Raw genomic sequence first — 20,240 nt, 5'->3', positions numbered from 1 at the left:
GGAGAAAAAGTAGAAAGAAAGAATTAGTAGAAGTAGAAAGAAAGAAAGAAAGAAAGAAAGGAGGGAGGGAGGAAGGAAGGAAGGAGGGAAGGAAGGAAAAAAGAAAGAAAGAAGATAAAGTAAAGTAAAATAAAGTAAGATAAAATATAATAAAGTTATTAAAATAAAAAAATAATTATTAAGAGAAAAAAAAACGGACGGATAGAACCCTAGGACAAGTGGTGGAAGCGAAGCTATACAGACAAAATCTGACACAGAAGCATACACATGCACACTCACAAAAAGAGGAAAAGGGGAAAAAATCATAAATCTTGCTCTCAAAGCCCACCTCCTTAATTTGGGATGATTCGTTGTCTATTCATGTATTCCACAGATGCAGGGTACATCAAGTTGATTGTGGAGCTTTAATCCGCTGCTTCTGAGGCTGCTGGGAGAGATTTCCCTTTCTCTTCTTTGTTCTCACAGCTCCCAGGGGCTCAGCTTTGGATTTGGCCCCTCCTCTGCTTGTAGGTCGCCGGAGGTCGTCTGTTCTTCGCTCAGACAGGACGGGGTTAAAGGAGCCGCTGGTTCGGGGGCTCTGGCTTACTCAGGCCGGTGGGGAGGGAGGGTCACGGAGTGCGGGGCGAACCTGCGGTGGCAGAGGCCGGCGTGACGTTGCACCAGCCTGAGGCGCGCCATGCATTCTCCCGGGGGAGTTGTCCCTGGATCCCGGGACCTTGGCAGTGGCGGGCTGCACAGGCTCCCCGGAAGGGGGGTGTGGATAGTGACATGTGCTTGCACACAGGCTTCTTGGTGGCGGCAATAGCAGCCTTAGCGTCTCATGCCTGTCTCTGGGGTCCGCACTTTTAGCCGCGGCTCGTGCCCGTCTCTGGAGCTCCTTTAAGCAGCGCTCTTAATCCCCTCTCCTCACGCACCAGGAAACAAAGAGGGAAGAAAAAGTCTCTTACCTCTTCGGCAGGTCCAGACTTTTCCCCGGACTCCGTCCCGGCCAGCCGTGGCGCACTAACCCCCTGCAGGCTGTGTTCATGCCGCCAACTCCAGTCTTCTCCCTGCAATCCGACCAAAGCCCGAGCCTCAGCTCCCAGGCCCGCCTGCCCCGGCGGGGGAGCAGACAAGCCTCTCGGGCTGGTGAGTGCTGGTCAGCACCGATCCTCTGTGCGGGAACCTCTCCGCTTTGCCCCCCGCACCCCTGTTACTGTGCTCTCTTCCGCGGCTCCGAAGCTTTCCCCCTTCGCCACCCGCAGTCTCTGCCCGCGAAGGGACTTCCTAGTGTGTGGAAACCTTTTCTCCTTCACAGCTCGCTCCCACTGGTGCAGGTCCCATCCCTATCCTTTTGTCTCTGTTTATTCTGTTTTCTTTTGCCCTACCCAGGTACGTGGGAGGTTTCTTTCCTTTTGGGAGGTCTGAGGTCTTCTGCTAGCGTTCATTAGGTGTTCTGTAGGAGTTGTTCCACGTGTAGATGTATTTCTGATGTATCTGTGGGGAGGAAGGTGATCTCCACGCCTTACTCTTCCGCCATCTTCTCGGAAGACCCCCTTCCAGTTTTAATAGACTAAAATTTATGTACTTATTTGTGGGGCAAATGTATCTCAGCTGCCTACCTGAAGTCTCCACCTTTTTTCTTCTACTGGGAAAGTTCAAGGGAATGTAATCGTTTTTCCAGAAACTATTTGTGCTGGTTGTTCTGTTTACCCTCATGTTCCATTCCATGAGGGATAAGAATGGCCATAGAGCCTAATTTATAAACCACATATCCTATGCATCACTTATGTAAAAATATTCTAGCCCACACATCTTAAAAATAGAATATTAATGCATCCAATCCAGAGGACCAGCTAAAGCACACACACACACACAGACACAAATGCTTAGACCAAAGAGCTGTGTCACTCAAATTTCTTGTTATCAGGATGAGATGAGGCAACTGTTTTCCTATGAAAGATGCCAGTATTTCCTAAATCCTCATATATTTTATTGGGAATTACATTATTTTATAACGCCTCTTACTAGAATTTAGTTTTATCTCAAACACATGGTTTAGAAATATTGGCTTAAACTTCCGAAAAGAGAGTGTCATTTTCATGAATGTGAGATGTTGTAGGTGTGGGTATCTATAGGAGAATGATGAGCTCGTCTAGTTAGTAAATATTATTGATTGGCTATTGGAGGACATCTGTGGCTACCTTCCAAAGTTCTGTGATTCCATAACATAAGAAAATGTCACAAAGGGAGCACATTTCAAAAAATTAATAGCTATGATTTTTAAAAATATTTTACATCCTGAATATTTGTTTTTCTTAATTAAAAAATATACACAGGACCCTCACATCAGCTCACTCTTCTCTTTTGAGAGAAAGGACCATGACACTGTTACCCCACAGAGTAACCTGAGAGACTTAACCAGACATAATACTTGACATCTGTACATTATCCAGATTTTACCATGTAAAGGGCAACAGAATTTATGACCAATGAGAAATATGTAGTCTCAACTGAGTGCAGTTTGGAAAGTATTAGGCAGACGGTGAGACCTCTATTATTATTATAATAGAAATGCCGATTAAAGGTATACTTTCTTTAACAGATGTTAAAATGCCAATTCCCAAGCAATATGAGGTAATATATATTTCAAGCACCAATTAAGTGACATCTTTTCTAAGATTTCAAAATTCTTTTAAGCAATGTATCCTTTTTGTAGCCCTGTAATAAATAAATAAAACATAAATTTCCTGAGTCTTGGAAAATGCACATTTCTTAGAATTATATAAAATATGAATTCTTCTAAATGGTTCAGAAGTTTAAGTTATCACAGGTGAACATTAGGCTTTTTTCATGTTCTAGAGACATGCATACCATACAACCATCTTGACTGTACTACTATATTTTAAAAGGAGTAAAGTAAACAATATCATTTAATATTAGGCAGTTAAGTACAAATATGCCAGTTAATGTAATAGAGACATTGCCAAAAATCTGTCACATTTGTGAATAAGCTTCGTGTGTTTGATAAGGTGGCTCACTTCATTGAAAAATGAAGCAAACCTCACAAACCTGACACAAGCTCTTCTGTGCGAAATCCCATGCCATTTGCACAGCTAGGAAGTAGGGGTTAGATGCCTCTTTGCTGGTTCATTTCACCATGGATCCCACTTGCTGTAGGCCTCTCTGCATCATGTTTCCAAAGGAAAGAAGTCACTTTGAGTGCAGGAACTTGTCCCCAGCAAAACAAAGCATGTGACCCCCTGATGCCATTTGACTGAATGATATTTAAAATTGGACAAAGATTTTTCCCTCATTAGATGCTGGCAGAGTTTTGCTCCTTTTCAAAGTCTATCATTCTTTCAGCTGTGAGTCAGAGCTCAAGCTAAGTAAAACCCGTGAAGGAAAGGATTTTGTGGGTTTTCATGGGGAATGTGTAATTCTTTTTTTTTCAGAAGTAATTAAAAACTACACAAGAATTTTCTCTGTGGGCACTGGTACTGATCTCTTCTGCACCTTCAGTTTGCTACATGGCTTGGGGTGCACTCAGAGCCAGCTGGTGGCTCAGGCTCATTTGAGTGGGTGTCAGGCCGCTGTTTGAAGGGTCTCTGTGGTCTCGGTGGGGCACTGGGTGCCTGTGTGTGGACTGCATGGAACTGTGTGCAGGTCTCTTGAGATTTCTCTTCTCATAGAGGGCTCTGTATAAGGCTCCTGTGAGAGGTCTCTGTGAAGTCTGTGTATTATCTCTGAGAGGTCCCTGTGTGGGGTGAGTGTGGGTCCCCGTGTGGAATCAGTGTGGGTCCACGTGTGAGGTCACTGTGGGTCCCCGTGTGGAATCAATGTGGGTCCCCGTGTGGGGTGAGTGTGGATCCCTGTGTTGGGGACTTTTAGTGAGGGGCCCTCCATTGCTGGCCTTTCTGCCCTTTGAGGGCAAAGGGACTTGCACCTTCTTGTTTCTTGCTCTTCTGTCAGTGTCCCTCTGTGTCACTTCTCTCGACATGTGCCTTGGGCGTCCAGCACCCTCAAACCCAGCACTCACCTCTTGGTGCCCCTGAGAGGACCCGGCAGCAGTCAGGCTCGTCTCCACTCTGTGCCACCCTCTCCTGAGCTCTGGAGGTTGTTCTGTGCTCTGGGTTCCAGCCCCTCCCTCAGGCCCTGGCTGTGCCCCCAGTGCTGTGTCCACCCTGGAGGATGGAACCCAGAGGTGAGACCTGGCTTCAGGGAGAAACCACAGCACAAGCAGGCCTGTGCCTGCTCCCCCCCAGCAGGTCCTGGTCCCACATGTTGGGATCCTGACAGGCGTAGGGCAAGGCCATTCAAGCTGTCACCTGGATCAGGGGACCCTCCTGGAGCAGGACTCTCCACCACGGGAGTGACTGTGACACAGAGCCCCAAATTGCTCTGTAGAATTGCTCCTGTCTCCCTGGTTTCCTGTGTGGACGGGCCGGAGAGGAAAGCTGACGGCACCCTCGTTCTCCACAGGTCACTTCCCACCCACTGGGTGACACATCCTGTCTGCTGGCCTCTTCCCTCTCCAGGCTCTGGGGTGAGCAAGGCTGATAGCAGATGAGACTTGCTACGACCCCAGCACAGTCCCTGAGCCTGGTAAGTCCCACCTGTCCCCTGAGAGCCTCCTTGGGCCACATGTGTAGGTAAAGGTCACAGACCGCGAGTCTGTCGTGAGCTCCCAGTCCTGTGAAAGTTGATTAACTACATTGTGGGGAAGTGAACCTTCCCTGCTTGGTGGCTCCTCGGCCTCTGGGAGCCTGACCCTCTGTGGAGGGGAGCTCCAGGTGCCTTCCCTCTGACTGGGCTCTGGGAGCTGGAGTCGGGGGAGAGTCTGGGCTGGGGCCACCGTGAGCCACTGGCCCCTAACTTCTTTTCTCTGGGCCTGTACACGGTGGTGGGACGCCAGGGGCTCCTTGATCACTGTGCCATTTATGGGCACCTCTGCCACTTGCCTCCGTCCCCCGCATCCCACCCTAGGGGCACATGACAGACAGTGAGGTGACTGCAAACACAGTCACATCCCTGCTTGCTCCCTGGGGGAGGTGGACACTGTGAGTAGGGCTGTCCTCTCCTCTGGGGCAGGAGTGGACAGCCCTTGGCGGCCTCCATGGTCCTCACCTCACACCCTCAGAGCTGGGAGTGCATGGTCTTTGTTCTCACCGCCGCTCCAGACTGAGAAAGGCAGAGGCCGGGTGACACTCCCAGCCCATCTCAATCCCAGCTCCATCAGGGAGAGAAGGAGCTTCCAGGGCAGGCATCATCTGTCCCCACCAAGACATGGGGGCAAGGTTTCTGCCACCTCTGGACTCTGGGCTAGCACTGCCCCCAAACTCCCCTCCTTATTCTGACATGTGAACTTGTCTGTGACACTTTCTGGAGCCTGAGGGGAATTTCAGCCTCTGCAAACCCCTCCCCTACAGTCCCACAAGTTCAAGGTAGAGAGAGAGCAGGAGAGGACTGAGCCGGTTCCTGAGAAGGGGGAGGTCTTTAGGTTTAGTTCACCTTGACACGTCCTGAATGCTGTTGCTTGTTTCTGTAATGCTGCTATTATGGAAACTTAAGTGCAGTGAGGGAATTGAGGTGAGGATGAGTATTCCACGCTGGGACCAACCTCCCTCCATGGCCCCATCCCATCTGGAAGCCAGAGCAGCTCTACCTGGAAAGAGTGGACCCTGATCCCTTCCCTTCCCCCCAGCAGGGCACAGACAGAGACCACCACCTCTCATGAGAAAAAACATGTATTTTGGGAAACAATAAAAATTGTGGTAGGAAGAGAAGCCATTAGCACATAGATGATTTGTTAACGTGAGAAGAAGCAGGTTTTCTTTCCATGAACTGAACTTTTTTTGGCACCACTTTCCCCCCAGGAAAGGCATGAGAAGCACACTCTGGCTGACCAGAGGGAACACATTTTTGAGGACATGCTGGGTGATGGCGCAGGTGGCCTGAGTCACCGGCCAGCCTTGGTCCATACTGGCAGCGTCTGACTGGGGACTCCAGTTCCCTGGGTGGGAAGGCTAACTTGTCGCCCCTGCCTGTGGTATGCCTGCTCTTGTTAAGGTAGCTGTGGTCCTTGGGGCTGGCTTGGTGACTGTAGGCTGTATCTTTCAACACCCTTCTCTGTTCTGAAGAGGAGAGAACCCTGTGGTAGTGGGAATGCCCCTGTGCTGGGGCCTGGAGCTGTTCTGGGTGCAGATTTAACTTTGAGGCACAGAGTCCTTGGTGAAGCCCCAGTTTCTCTCTTAGGACCTGTCCAAAAGCTCTTGCAGTCGCACAAGGGTCAATAGCCCTGCTCTCTCCAACAGGTTTGCCTTTGATTGGTTTCTGCTGGTGAGCGGTGGCTGATGCAGGCTTGCCTTTTTGAAGGGATTCTTCTATTCCTTTGCCTTTTTTATCGTGGCTGACATACTGCTTCGTCCTTTTTTGGCTTTCTGGTGAAAGCTGTCTCTTCCCTGGTGAGAGCTGAGGATGTTTGCTCCCAAGGGACTCTTCTCTTTCCCTGACCTGAGAAGCGTGGCTCATCCCACTTGCTTGCGAAGCCTTTAGTCCTGAAGACCTTTCTTTATACTCTCCTGGTTTGGGCTTCCAGTTGTCCTCCCTCCCCTCAGTCGAGGCAAACTGGCCCTTCCACGGGTCCCTAACTTTTGGTTTCCTGGGTTCCTGTTGTTCCTGGTTGCTTCTCGTTTCTTCATGTTCTCCTGCTTGGAGGCTCCTAACGCACCTCCACTCCTCAGCTGGGGCAGGCACGTTGCTCTGGCTTTTTGTTTCTTCATGCTGTCCTGGTTGGGGCTTCGTGAAACCCCTCCACTCCTCAGCTGATGCGAGCATCTCCCTCTGGCTCTTCATTTCTTCATGCTCTTTTGGTTGGGGCCTCTGAAAGTCCCTCCACTCCTCAGTTGGGGCCGACATCTCCCTCTGGCCTTTAAATGGGTCCTGAAGTTGTGGTGTTTTGAATGTCTGCTGCCCCCGGCTGCTCTGTTCCCTGACGTTGAGGTCATATGGCACCACCTGGAAAGCTGGTGCGTCCTCACTAGCATGTTCCCTCTGGGAACTAGAAAGAGACCTGTGAGAAGCCAAGATGTCTGAAGAAAGGAGCACATCAGTGCGATGGTCCTGAAGGAGCACATTGGTGGCAAAGTCCTGGAGGGGTATGCCAATGGCATAGTCTTGAAGGAGGATGTCACTGTGAGAGTCTGGAAGGAGCGCACCAGTGGCACGGCCTTGAGCCACCTGTGTTTTAAGGCATGGCTCCTTTGGAGGTTGGGCAAGTGACTTTGTTGGTGGTGACAGGGTTTTCCTAGTGGCTGGAAACCCCAAGACAGTCCCATTCTCCCAGCTTCTGCCCATGAGGTTGACTATGGGCATCTGATAAGGCAGCCTGCCCTCCTGTCCAGTCAGAGGGGCCTCTGAGGGCCCATACCTGTCACCAGGTGAAGTCTTTCCCAGGGCCCTCTGGATTTCTGTATGCTCAGGTGAGGGAACAGGGAGGGGACTCACCAGGGTGGGAACTGTTGCTTTTGTTATCACTTTCATTCCCTGATGGGGCTGAGGTTTTCCAGAGAGCTTATTAGCCAAGTTGGCTTTTGAGTGTGCTCTAGATTGACAGGTGGCAGAGGGGGAAAAGGTGGACCTTGGAGAGGACAAGGATTGAGCCCCACCTGGCTTGAGATTTATGGGCTCAAAGGCCTGGTTGGGTAAGCCCCACCCGTGCCTTACCCGCCACCTTATAACATGTGCTTCCAGCATCTGCCGAATGCTTGGACTGAGGAAGGAAAGCTCACAGGAGGAGTTTACACAGGGTTTCCAGTACTTCGAGGATGCTAGATTTCTGATTTCCTCACGAGGGTGGGGCTTATAAGAAGCATAGTTGGCGGCAAGCCAGGATTGACGCACAATCACAGGCGTCATACCTTGATTAATCTGCCTCAACTTTGTGCTCAAATGGGCTTTCAAGAATTTTTCTAGATGTTTCTGCTCTGGGCTACTGGGTAAACAGTTTCCAGAGTTACTCTTCAAGGGGTTCATCAAGTATCTTTCTGACTCCTTTTCAGAGTTTCTTTGCAGAAACTTCACTGGGAGGCTGGTCCTGGAGGAAGCTTTTGAGATCCTCCTCAGACATGGCCTTAGACCCTTGCCGAAATCCTGCCCTGGTTGGAATTGCATTTGACCCTTCCTATGGGATCTCCTAGGGCACCTGGCCCTTATCTTCTGTCAGTCCAGTCTCCTTTTGCCTGTAAAAGCAGAGGGCTGCCAGGGTCCCTGCTTGCCCTGTGCCTGATAAGTCCCTAAAAATTGGCACTGAGAGGAGCTCAATTCCAGAGACGGAGACAGGTGGATACTGCGGGCCAGGCCCCTCTTGGTTTGCTCTTTGATGAGCCTCTTTTGAAGATGTTGCTTCTGGAGATCAGGGCCAATTAAGTCCTCATGATGAAAGGAAACTGCTGACCTTTGAGCCTGGGAGCGTCCCCTGTCTTGAGGAAGGGTGAGAATGAGTTGGTTAAAGCCTTTCTGAGATCTTTTGACCACAGAGGGTGAAGGCTCCCCACTTTTCAGTTGCTTCTGCAACAAGGGGCAGACATTGAGTTTCAGTTGGGATAAAATATAGTGTCTTGTTCTGAAATGTAGGACAATCTAGTCCACAGGTACTCATCTGGGGTGGAGAATAAGGTGGTCTGGATAGGAGAGAAGATGGGAGGTAGGGCTGGGCCTGGATCTGAGCCAGAGGTGGGGGCTGGCAGGGAGGCAAGTTTTGAGTGAAAGGCTGGGGTGGGACCCCCGGGCAGGGCAAGACTGGGGCCTGGGAAGCACCTAAAGTTATTCTAGGTTGAATTGAAACTGAAAAGCCATGAGAAACTCCACTGAATAAAACAAAGGGTGCCTGCTGTTGAGCAGAGCTCCTAACAGCCACCAGGGACTCGCTGTGCAGAGAGGGGAGACCCCAGTAGAGTTGGCTGTATTTCTGTTCCAGGTGGTCCCTCAAGACCTCGGAGTGTAAGAGCTGCTGAGGACCAGGTAGCTGCTCTAGCTGCTCTGTGTTGTCTTTCATGTTCCAGAAAGATTGAGGGGTTGTGTTGTCCTGCTCAGCACCCAGTGATTTCCACATATTCCCTAAAGTGTTCAGGTGGTAGTCTGAGCTCATTTGTTCTGAGAATGACCCATCCTTTTCTTTCTCCTTACAAGTGTTTAGTTTTACTTTCTTGGTGATTAGAAGCTCCAGCAGCTTCTGGACTTCAGGGTTGACAAATAAGGGGCTACCAGTCTCTACCTGCTTGTCTGTGGGCCCTCCCAAGGACGGGGCCCCTGGTGGCTGGTGGGACAGGTGTTCTTGCCAGGACTTACTCTGTGATGAGGTGGGGAAGAAGAAGGCCTTGGTAATCTTCCACCAGAAGGACAGGAACAAATTGTGATAGCATGCGAGGCCAAGACTCAAGATGGCTGCAGTGGTAGATGCCAAAAAAGAATTACCTGGAGGTGAACACTTTGCCACAGTGCCAAGGGTGACTCTCTTCAAGTTGGATTGGTCTTGAGGTTCTGTTGACAGGGTGGAGGCCACAGGTAAAGAGCCCTGGGTCAGAGGAACCAGGGCAGCTGATGGGCACACGGCAGGAACATCATCTTCTGCAGGTTCCCTGCAGGGCTGGTGGGCTGCAGCAGGCGCTGCTTTGCCCACCTCACCAAGGGGGTCTTGACAGGAGAGCTGATGGAAGCCGCCCTTGTCAGGGAGCTTGTGCAGGTGGCTGCAGGAGACATGAGGCACAAGCAGCAGCCAGGAGCCCCCAGGGCCAGGAGGGCTGGGCAGGGCAGGCAGGGGTGGACACCTGTGGCCCCACGGCCCTCCACGGCCCCCATGCTGACTTCACAGTGCTCCTGCTGTCCCTCACCCCAGGGCTTTAGACGTACGCTGTCCTCAGGGCTCCCCCTCGCATTTCAGCCCCAGGCTCCCTGCAGCCCAGGTGTCACACCATAGGCTTTGGGTGGAAGAAGAACCCAGGAGAGAAGGGAAAGATTCTTTACCTTCGCAGAAGTGAAATCAGGTCCCGAGCCTTTTCCAGCTCTTTCAGGGAATTTCTGCAAGCTGGAAATCAGCAGAGTGGGTCACGATGGTGAAGGCAAGGGCCTAGGGGGTCTTACAGGAGGCTGAGTGCAGTGTCCCTTTAAGGGGACACCATTGGGAGATTGCAGCCCAGGCACCAGCGTCCAAAGCCACATGATCCCTGACAGTGATGGCGAAGCTCACGAAAGGGTTTATCATTTACAAAGTACTTCCGTATCCATTACCCCTTGCGGCCCTCACATCCTCCATGTGGGGGAGAATGGGCAGGGGTCACCTTGCAGAGGAATCTAGCAAAGTTAAACAACTTGTCCACGGTTGGACCTGGAGGTCCCACCTCCCAACCCAGGCGCTATTGGTCCACTGTAGCCCACACACCCCGCTGGGCCACACCCTTTTCCAGGCCCCTTACCACTTCATTGTGCACATGGAATCTGGGAGGTATCTGGGTTCTGCTCTCCTTCCCAGGAGCCTCCCTGAGGGTTCTGTTTCTTGAGGGACAGGCCCTGCCACTGGCCTCCTCGGAGCCTGTGGAGCTGGGCCCTCAGGGCTGGGAGAGATGGGGGCTAACCCTCGGGGCACACAGGGATGAAAGGCACAACTTACCTTTCACAGCTCTCTTTTTCTCGTTAATCTTGCGTCTCCCCTTCGGCTCCATTTGATGCTGAGAGACAGAACAAATGAGGACCTGGGACCCAATTCTCACTCTCTCCTCTCTAGCCAAGCCTCAGACACTCAGTGTCCATAACATAATATGACTTTCTATGTTTAACTAACAGAGCTCTGTGGTTTTTCTTTCCTTTCACTCATTTTTAAAGAGGATAAAAATATTTTCTGTTTTCCTTCTCTGAAGAACATAAAGAAGGATTTTCAATGTGCGATTCACCCTGGATTTCTTTCGTCACTGTTCCTCTGCTCAAGAAACACAGACATTCTCTGAACTACGGATTCATCTGAGCTCCAGCAGGTGGGTCGCTGCTTCCCAAGGCCAGGGCCACTCCAGCGCCAGCTCTGAGGCTCTCAGGGCCTCAGCACTGCCAGCAGATCAGCCCTCATCCGAGACACCTGTTCACAGCTGGTGATCCAGTGCTCATGGGCCTGTCCTCTGGCTGAGATTGAACTCGGTATCCCGTCCTCGACCTCCGGTCACTGTGTGTGAGACTTGCCCTGGAGCCCTCTACCATACCTGGGCAACTGGTCTGAGACCTTTGGATAGAAATCTTAGTGTTCACTCTATCCCCTGCCCAGGCTGGCTTGTGTCCTTACAGGGATGATGTTCTATACTTGAGAGTAGATGTCCTATTCTTTCCCATTTCAGGAGTCTGTGTAGTTGACTGAGAAAAGTGGAAATAACAATAGAAAAGAAGAGAGAATCATGTGCTTGTGGGTCTGGCCCAAGGGTTCCTTACCTTCCTGATGTTTTCATGTTTCCTGGGAGGTGGTGAAGATACATTATTCTCAAGGTAGCGGAGTAACAGGAAAAAGAGCCCCAGTCCCCACAGGAAGGCTAGGATGATGTCACTCTCACAGAGAGTGCAACTGGAGTACTGCCAAGTATCAAAAGGAAAGAGAGCATTCTCCATTATCTGAATCACACAGCTGCCAGCAGGCAACTGAGCACAGGGCATGTACTTGGAGACTAAAGCCCTAGGCCTACATCATAGAGCTGTGGTTTGGTCACAAAGGGCTCCTGAGGGTGTGGGAGGGAGTCATAGAGGAGGAGGCTGTACCACGGCCCCTCCCTAAACATCCACCCCACAGCTCTATCCCTCCACCCTCATGGGTCTTCTAGACCTTAGTCAATTTTCTATTCATTCCACCTGGAAATCACATTTTTCCTGGTTCCTCAGATCTCTTGGGGATCTCGGCTTGAACCCACCATTTTCATAGCCTTTGAAACTCTGAAATTCTCCCAGGATTTTGGCCGTTTCCCATTGACTTATACTCTCAGAATCTCCTTTGTTCACAATTCCATCGTTTTTTCATCTCGCATATTTACATTTCAGTTGTATCAATACTTTCTCAGCAAATTTCAATTATACAATACAGTATTATCAACTCTGGTTACCATGTTGTACATTAGATCCTAAGACTTTCATCTCCTACAAAGTTTGTACCCTGTTGCCACCCTCTCCTTATTTCCCCCAACCCTAGCCCTTGGCAAACATTCCTCTGTTTCTATGAGTTTGACTTTTTTTTTTGTAGATTCTGCATATAATTGATAATAGGCAGTATTTGCCTTTCTCTGTCTGGCTTTTTCTTAGCATGATGTCCTCTAGATTCATCCACATTGTTGCAAATATGAACACCACTTCTCCCATATAAGTTTTTTATTTTCATCAACCCAGAAATAGAACTTTTTTTATACTTAATTTTGAATATTTAATTTGTTATAGTTTCCATCCACCTTTGCCAACTTCACTCAGAATAATTAACACAAAAATTCAAACTAATGATTATTATTTCAAATTTACAAAACCAAGTATAATAAAAAGATAAGTAATTAAACTTCTAAGTGATATGTTTTGTGTTAGTAACATTTATACTTCTGAAGGTAGAAAAGCCTCACAAAGACTGTACACACACACACACATTTCGACAGACCAATGCAGTATAGTCAAATCCAAAAATTAAGCATGTCCTCATTTTCTGTAAATCTTTTGTATATTGTCTTGACCACATTTCTTCTCACTCTGCCCGAAATAGACAGTCTCCATTCTCCAGAGTTTAGAAACATGTGTGGAACTCCCAGAAGTCAGAAATGGGTTAGGTGAGCTTAGGTTCTAATCTTGAGTAGACACTGGGACTGGAGGACCAAGGCCTGGGTTAAAGTCGTCTACAGCAGCCTTTTATGATATCCCTAGGGTGTTCTACACATTTTCTTTTTCAGAATACACCTTGCCTTCGCCCTCCTACCCTACCCTCTCCAGACCCTGGAGCTTCGAGTCTTGCCTGTACCTTATAGAGAGGGCACTTTGAGTCTTATAGGAAATCCCCTATAACATCATTGGACATCCCTTTTGGCAGGTGGAATTGGGTATTCACTTAGGGATTGTACTTTTTAATCACTACCTGGTTAGTTTTTCTTAATATGTGAAATATTTATTTGGCTATACTGTCATGAATGTACATGTTCAAGAACACGTCTCTAGCATCTACTGTTGCTTTTATTACAGGCTCTTCACCCTTTATGATATTGTCACTGGGGCATGACAGTCCTCAGTGTGAACAACTAGGGTACCTGAGGAGCATGGAGGTCCCTAATTTAGACAACTAGAATCAATGGAGATCATGGTGGGTCCTGATTTCTGCTTCATTTGCAGGGGGACTTATGGATGACTAATTGAGAGAGAGAAAATCCTAGCAGCCAGACTCTTGTGGGGTGTTCCCTTCAGGAACCCCTGCAGGCTCTCATGGTGAGGATGGAGAGAGGTGCCCTGGTGGCTCTGGAGGGGGTGGGGACGAAGGGGTGGCAATGGAGCTTTCTGTGTAGCAGAATCTTACTCTCCAGAGAAAGGACTTGGCCAGAGTGCGATTCTGAAATCTCATCCCAGCTAGAGGAAATAAATTCTCCCCCAATTCAGCCTTCTACATCCTTCCTTTCTCATGTGATGTGGTGTGTTGGGGGAACATATCAGCAGGGGATAGGGCTTCAAGGAAATGCTGCAGCCAAGGCAAGGAGTAGGGGGAGGGGAAAGAGCCATATCCCTGGGGAGAGTCAGAAACACTTGTGAAGGCCACACCCTCAAACAGAGGCCCGCTAGAGACCGGGATTTACTGCAAGATTATAGAATGTTTTCCCTCCCTCACAGTTGACCATCACACCTGCAGGCCTCCAGGATAGTTAAGAGTAGATCACTGCCAAAAGAACTGCAAGACAGAGACTCAAGCTGAGCAACAGTACCTAGGGAAGCCCCAACATCAAGATGAGAGACAAGGGACTTACCTGGTGGTCCAGTGGTTAAGACTCTGTGCTCCCAATTCAGGGGGCCCAGGTTTGATCCCTGGTCAGGGAACCAGATCCTGAATGCCACAACTAAGACCCGGCTCAGCCAAATAAGTAAATATTAAAAAAAAAAAAAAAGGAGGAGAGACAAAAACAAGGACATTAGAGGAATTTGAAGCCTTTGGCACCTATGTTACCACAAACATTAAAAACAGAACAACTGACAAAGATCAGAAAATTATATCTACATAAAGGAGGAACTTCCAAGGAGAAATGAATGCTGGTAAAATGAAACCCTTGAGTTTTCTGCTTCTTAATCAATCTAAAAAATAACTTTTTATCAGCCCTGGTGGCCTAATGGATACATATAACTGTTTTAAGGGAGAGTAGTAACAATGTGTTAAGGAATTATGGCACATGGATAAGTGAAATTAATGACAGCCACGTCACAAGGATGGGAGAAAAGAATTGGGAATACTATGTTATAAAGTTCCTGAACCCATGAAATGGTGTGGTGTTATTTCAAGGTGGGAGTAGTTTATTTCAAAAATGCATATTGTAAACTCTAAGGAAACCATAAAAAATTTAAGAAGTATAACTTACACTCTTAAATGAGGAGATAAAATGGAAACATTAGGGGAAACTGGGAACTGGGTACAAGGAACAGTCTGTACTATTTTTGCAACTTTGCTGTTATTCTAAAATTATTCCCAAAGTAGTAATTTAATATGCTCCTTAAGTGTACTTGCTTAATTATGAAACTATCTCAAATAAATTAATGGTGTATCTCTTGCCCTCAGTTCCGAATTTTTGAAAAGTAAAAAATCCTGAAAAAATTAGCACATTTAAGTCAGTTTCTCCACCCCACTCCAGGTGATACTCTCCACATTGTCCCTCATATGGCTATATAAATTATTTAGTTCTTTTTAGGATGCTAATACAGCTTTCACTATAGCTATGTATGCCCCATTAATGTATGTAACAGAATATGCCCAGATAGAATGCTGGATATATATGCCCTTATTCATGTTTTCAAAGACAAAAAATAAGTAAGAGGATTGATTTTATTCAGGCTTTTGCAATAAGAAGATCAGAATGTCTTGCAGGGTGGTTTTTGCCTTAGACTTTTTTAGGGAAAGTAGGAAAGTTACAGGTGGGGCTGATTTACAATTGGAATTATTTTGCAATTAGGTGAAGTCTCAGTCAGTTAGATGAACAGGAAGGTTCATCTCTGTGTCTGGCTAGTTTTAGAAGGACACCCAGTTCTGAGCTCAGCTAATATTTCATGAAACAAAGAAAGGGAAGTCGAGAGATCAGTGTCTGGTCTTATCAGCAGGTTAAAGCAAAAGGGGAAAAGTTGGTGTTTCCCTGGTCACAGATAAACAAGGGAGTGATCTCCAGGTCTTAGGGGAATCCTGAGAAGGCCTGGGTAGCAAATCTTATCTTAAGTGGGGTGGTTCTTTGTGGTACACGAAAGGTGGAGGATTTCAGAAAACAGAGGATAAGGTGATTTCTTAACTGTTGCTATTTTCTGAGATCACAAATCACAGGTAAAATTCAAAACTGTTGGGCCTCAGTTTTGTTCATGACCAAGAAATGTCATTCATTGTTGAACAACACAGAGACAATCATAAACCTTTGAGTGGGTCAAATCTGGGTCTAAGGAATAATCTCCTGAAGACTCTTGTTTGGCGTTGTTCCTGCAAAATCATTTGAACAATTGTTGAGAGGAAGTGGAAAAGATGAGTGTTTTAGAGTTCTGGAGATCAGGCGTCTTAAAAGAGGGATTCTAAAATGAAGAAGAGAAGTATTAACATAAAATATTATAGTAAGGAAAAAGTCTGTACCCTCTCTTTGCCGTGTGAAAATTAGAGGCAAAATCATATCAACTTAAAATTATGTTTAGTAATGAATTTTCAGGATTTTAGCTTATTTAAAAATGTATAGGTATCTAAAGAATACTATTATTTAACTCAGTTTAACATAAGTCTAATGTTTTGAGTTACCTAAAGATCTTGGAAACTATCTTCGTACCACAAAGCATAAGCACTGTTAAGACAAGATTGGTTTGAATATTGATTCAATTTGGTTAAACAAAAATTTACATTTTTCATAATCTGAAACATCTGGTAGATACAATGCTAGTTTATTCAATCAGAAAAATTTTATAAGTTTAGGAAGAGCATATCCAGGTAGAATAAAAATGTATGATGTTGAAAACATAGCTGTTTTTATTAAACCAGTAATATTAAACTAGTCTTTTTTGACAAAGATTTGCCTTAATTATGTAAACTTGAATTTTAAAAACTTTTTAGTTAGTTTCCATAAGAATACTTTTTTAAGCATATGAAAATATCAGAAGTTCAGTTTCCTTAATTTCTGGTAATTTTAGAACTATTTATGTGTGTTTGTTTATGTTTAAGCTAATCAAAACAGAATTCTCTTTAAGAAATTTCATAGTGCAATTTTGTAATACCATCCAAAGGTAGAAACTTATTACACATTCATAGACAAAAATACATACAGACAGACACAGATAGAGAGCTTCAAGTCTACAACTTTAGCCATGCGTTGGACAAAAGCACAGAGATACTAATACATGATCCCTGGGCCATATAAAAGAGTTAGCTTTCATCCTTGTCCCACCAATACTTGTAAAAGAGATCTTCAAGATTCCCTTTGTCCTGATGTGTAATCTAATGGATGCTGTGTAGTAAATTTTCGACAAGTAACCAAGAAGAGACCAAGTGGCCATCTGGGTGTCTCCAAAATCCATCTGAGTGGCAAAACATCCAGCTTGTTTCCAATGAGATTTTTCAGCCTAGGTTTTAGCAGGCTGTTGTGCCGTAGGTTCCTTAAGTAGAGTTTCCCATCTCTAAAAAAGGTTGAGCAAGGGGAAGTATGTAGGTGGCAGAGGACAGATTTTCTTGGGAAGTGGCTATGTTAACATTTTTGTCAGTCAGGTAGTTTCCTTGGCTTTGGGAGTTATGGCTTCCAGTGTGAGCTTTGATTTTGAGAATAGCTAATTATTTGGTTTGCAATGTCTTCTAATAGGTCAGTGACTTGTGTTCCGTTTTTGATGGGTATTCCTGCAACTGTCATTGAACACTCTTTGTTTCCATTAAAGGGGGCTTAGGGGTCTTGACAGAAGCAAAAGAAAGTCAGGTGGTCAGTGAGAGCAATTCAGGGGCAAAGGTGCCTAGGCAGAGTCAGGGGCCCAGAAGGTAAGGCCATTGGGAGAGCAAAGAATACTGTTTTCCAACTGGAAAGTTATTCTCTTCCCAGAAAGTTTACTGCAATTTTGGGGCTAATGCTGGGTAAACCATGCCAGGTAGTAAGAAGTTCTAGTGAGACAGAAAGAGGTTTAGATAAAGGCAGGTCACACACAGCATAAATGTATGTCAGTTCTAGAGTTCTCTGCGCCTCCTTGGGCCGCATGGCTTCCGTTAGAGAGACCTCCTGCAGGAATGCAACTTTCTATTCTCCCGCACAGATGGTCAACCTGCTACTGCATGCTGAACCCTTGCTCTAACTGACTAATAAATTTTTCTTCTCCACTTACTTCTGCTTTTAGTAAGTGAGCCAATTCACCCCATTTCCTATTATAAATTAGATAAACCAAACATCAAAAACAAAGAGAGGGATAAAGAACCAGTTTCTTGGTTAAGCTTGGCCTCTTTTATGTGTATCCAGTTGTTGTGTTTCTCTGCTTTAATGGGATGTGGTATTAATAGGAATAAAGTCAATGAGGCAAACAAGTCTGAGGGGTGTGAACATCACATAATAAACACTAGGAGGGCTGGTTTCCATAGTTGTATGTCAGCATCACTAGGCACAGAATATTCTAGAGACACCTGAGTGGTTTGGGACCACTGGGTCAGGGATAGCAATTCTTGTGTGAGGAATTACAAATAAATAATTAGCATGTGTTCATGCAGAAGAAACCCTATTCACAGTAAACCAATTAAGGGTGCCTGAGGATAGGAGCACAATAGAGAATCACTGTACTTACAGTTAAATAGAAAAAGGAGACTACAGAATATGCCTCTATATTGGTTTAATTTGTAAATTAAAAAAATATTGTGAGGTTTTATTTGAATAAAGAAAATGATATATTCAAATACATATATATGTTTCACATATATCTATAAAGACATATAATGAAATATTATTTATCCATAACAAAGAATGATATCCTGCCATTTGCATGAACCTGGAGGACATTATGCTAAGTGAAATGAGCCAGACACAAATAGGTAAATGCTGTGTGATTTCACTTACATCTGGAATCTGAAAAAGTTGAACTCATAAAGCCAGAGAGTAGAATGGTAGTTTCCAGAGGCTTGGACATGGACAAAATGGGGAGAAGCTAGTCAAAGGGTACAGACTTCCAGTTATAAGATGAACGAGTTCTGGGGATCTAACGTACAGCCTAGTGACTATAGTTAATACTATAATGTATACTTGAAATTCACTAAGAAAAGCTAACTATGTGAGGTAATGGATGTGTTCATTAACTTGATTGTGGGAATCATTTCACAGTAGATATGTATATTAAATCATCACATATGGCATTTAAAAAAATCACGTGTACAGCCTAAATATATACAATTTTAATTTGTCATTCATACCTCAATAAACTGGAAAAAATACTGAAAAAAATAGTGGAAAGATAAGCCACAGACCGTGAGAAAATATCTGCCATTCATATCTGATAAAGAACTTATAGCCAGGATATGTAAAGAACTCTTAAAAACTCAATAAGAAGAAGACAAAATAATTCAATTTAAAAATGGACGAAAGATTTGAATAGACATTTCCCCTAAAGAAGGTATACAAATGGTGAATGCCACATGAAGAGACGTTCGATATCATTAGCTATTAGGGAAATGCACATTAAAACCCCAGTCACATCCACAAGAATGGCTAACAATGAAGAGAAAGAAGATAAATATTGGTGAGGATGTGGGGAGGAACATTGCTGGCAGGAACGTAAAATGGTACAGCCACTTTGGAAACCAGTTCAGCACTTTCTTAAATTGTTAAATTTACCACATGTCCTAGCAAAATTCCACTAGTAGGTAACTACTCAAGAGAAATGAAAACATTATGTCTACAGAAAGACTCAACACATGACTGTTCCTGGAAGAATTATTCATAATAACCAAAAAGTGAAGCAACCCAAATATCCATCAAAAGCTGGGTAAATAAAATGTATAAGTGGTTAATTAAACCTGTGATAATAATAGCAAAAAGGCCCAAGGGGAGAAAACAGTACACTGCTGTAAGGTTCTTATACTACCTGTGAAGTGGTATAATAAAAGCTGAAGATAGGCTGTAATAAGTAAAAATGTATATTTGAAACCCTGAAGCTACAGCTAAAACAACACAACGAATCACAACCGGTAAATTCTATGTTCCAGGTGATGCTACCCACTGAGTTATAACAAACCTGCCAATATCTAACAAAAGGTAAAGTAAAAGATAGGAGATTTTTATACCTGCTTTCACTTGGCTTTTTAGTTATCTGAATTCATTGACATAATATATGTCTTGTGTGAAGAAGATGGCAGAGAATAGTATTGAGAGTTGTTTTCTGCTCTCTGTTTTTATGTTTTCAAGGAACTATTTAACCTTTACCCTCTCCAATCTTAGGCAAAATTGCAACATTTTGCTCTCTATCTCCACACAATTAGCCTTTCATGTACATTAACCAAACAAGATTATTTACTATAACACTATTTGATAACCATAATTCAATGTGTTTTAAAATGAGGTATGCTCTGCAGAAAGAAGCGTCAATAATGCTTCCCAGGTGAGAAACTAAGAAGTATGAATAATGATTGTAGGACTCATGTGGCTTTGTTATTACAAGGTTTATAAAGCTAAAGCTCCCCAAAGAGTTTACATGCTTTAAAACCCTGAACTGTAGTCAATCTGAACTTGTTTAGATTGCACATCTTTATTCAGAGTGTTAAAATGTACATAGATACCTTTGAAATATATTCACAGTGAAAACTCAACATTCAAAACTATGTTGCAGTTTTTACTTCACTCCTCCCCATACTCTCTGAGGTTTTTTCATTTTCCTAAAATCTGGGCATTGTCAATCCCTGAATGAATAAAATAATTTTTTCAAGTCAGATGCCCTTTGGGAAATCACATCTAAATTAATCGAGCAAAATGTTGTAGAAAAACGTTCCGTAGGAAAACTTTTGAGATACACAGAAAACCTCTGTCTAAGCCATGTAAAAA

The sequence above is a fragment of the Grampus griseus genome, assembly GCF_964374135.1.
Source record: "Grampus griseus genome assembly, chromosome: 6".
In the NCBI taxonomy this organism is placed as follows: domain Eukaryota; kingdom Metazoa; phylum Chordata; class Mammalia; order Artiodactyla; family Delphinidae; genus Grampus; species Grampus griseus.
The sequence above is the reverse complement of the archived record's forward strand: the minus strand, read 5'-3'. Positions refer to the sequence as shown.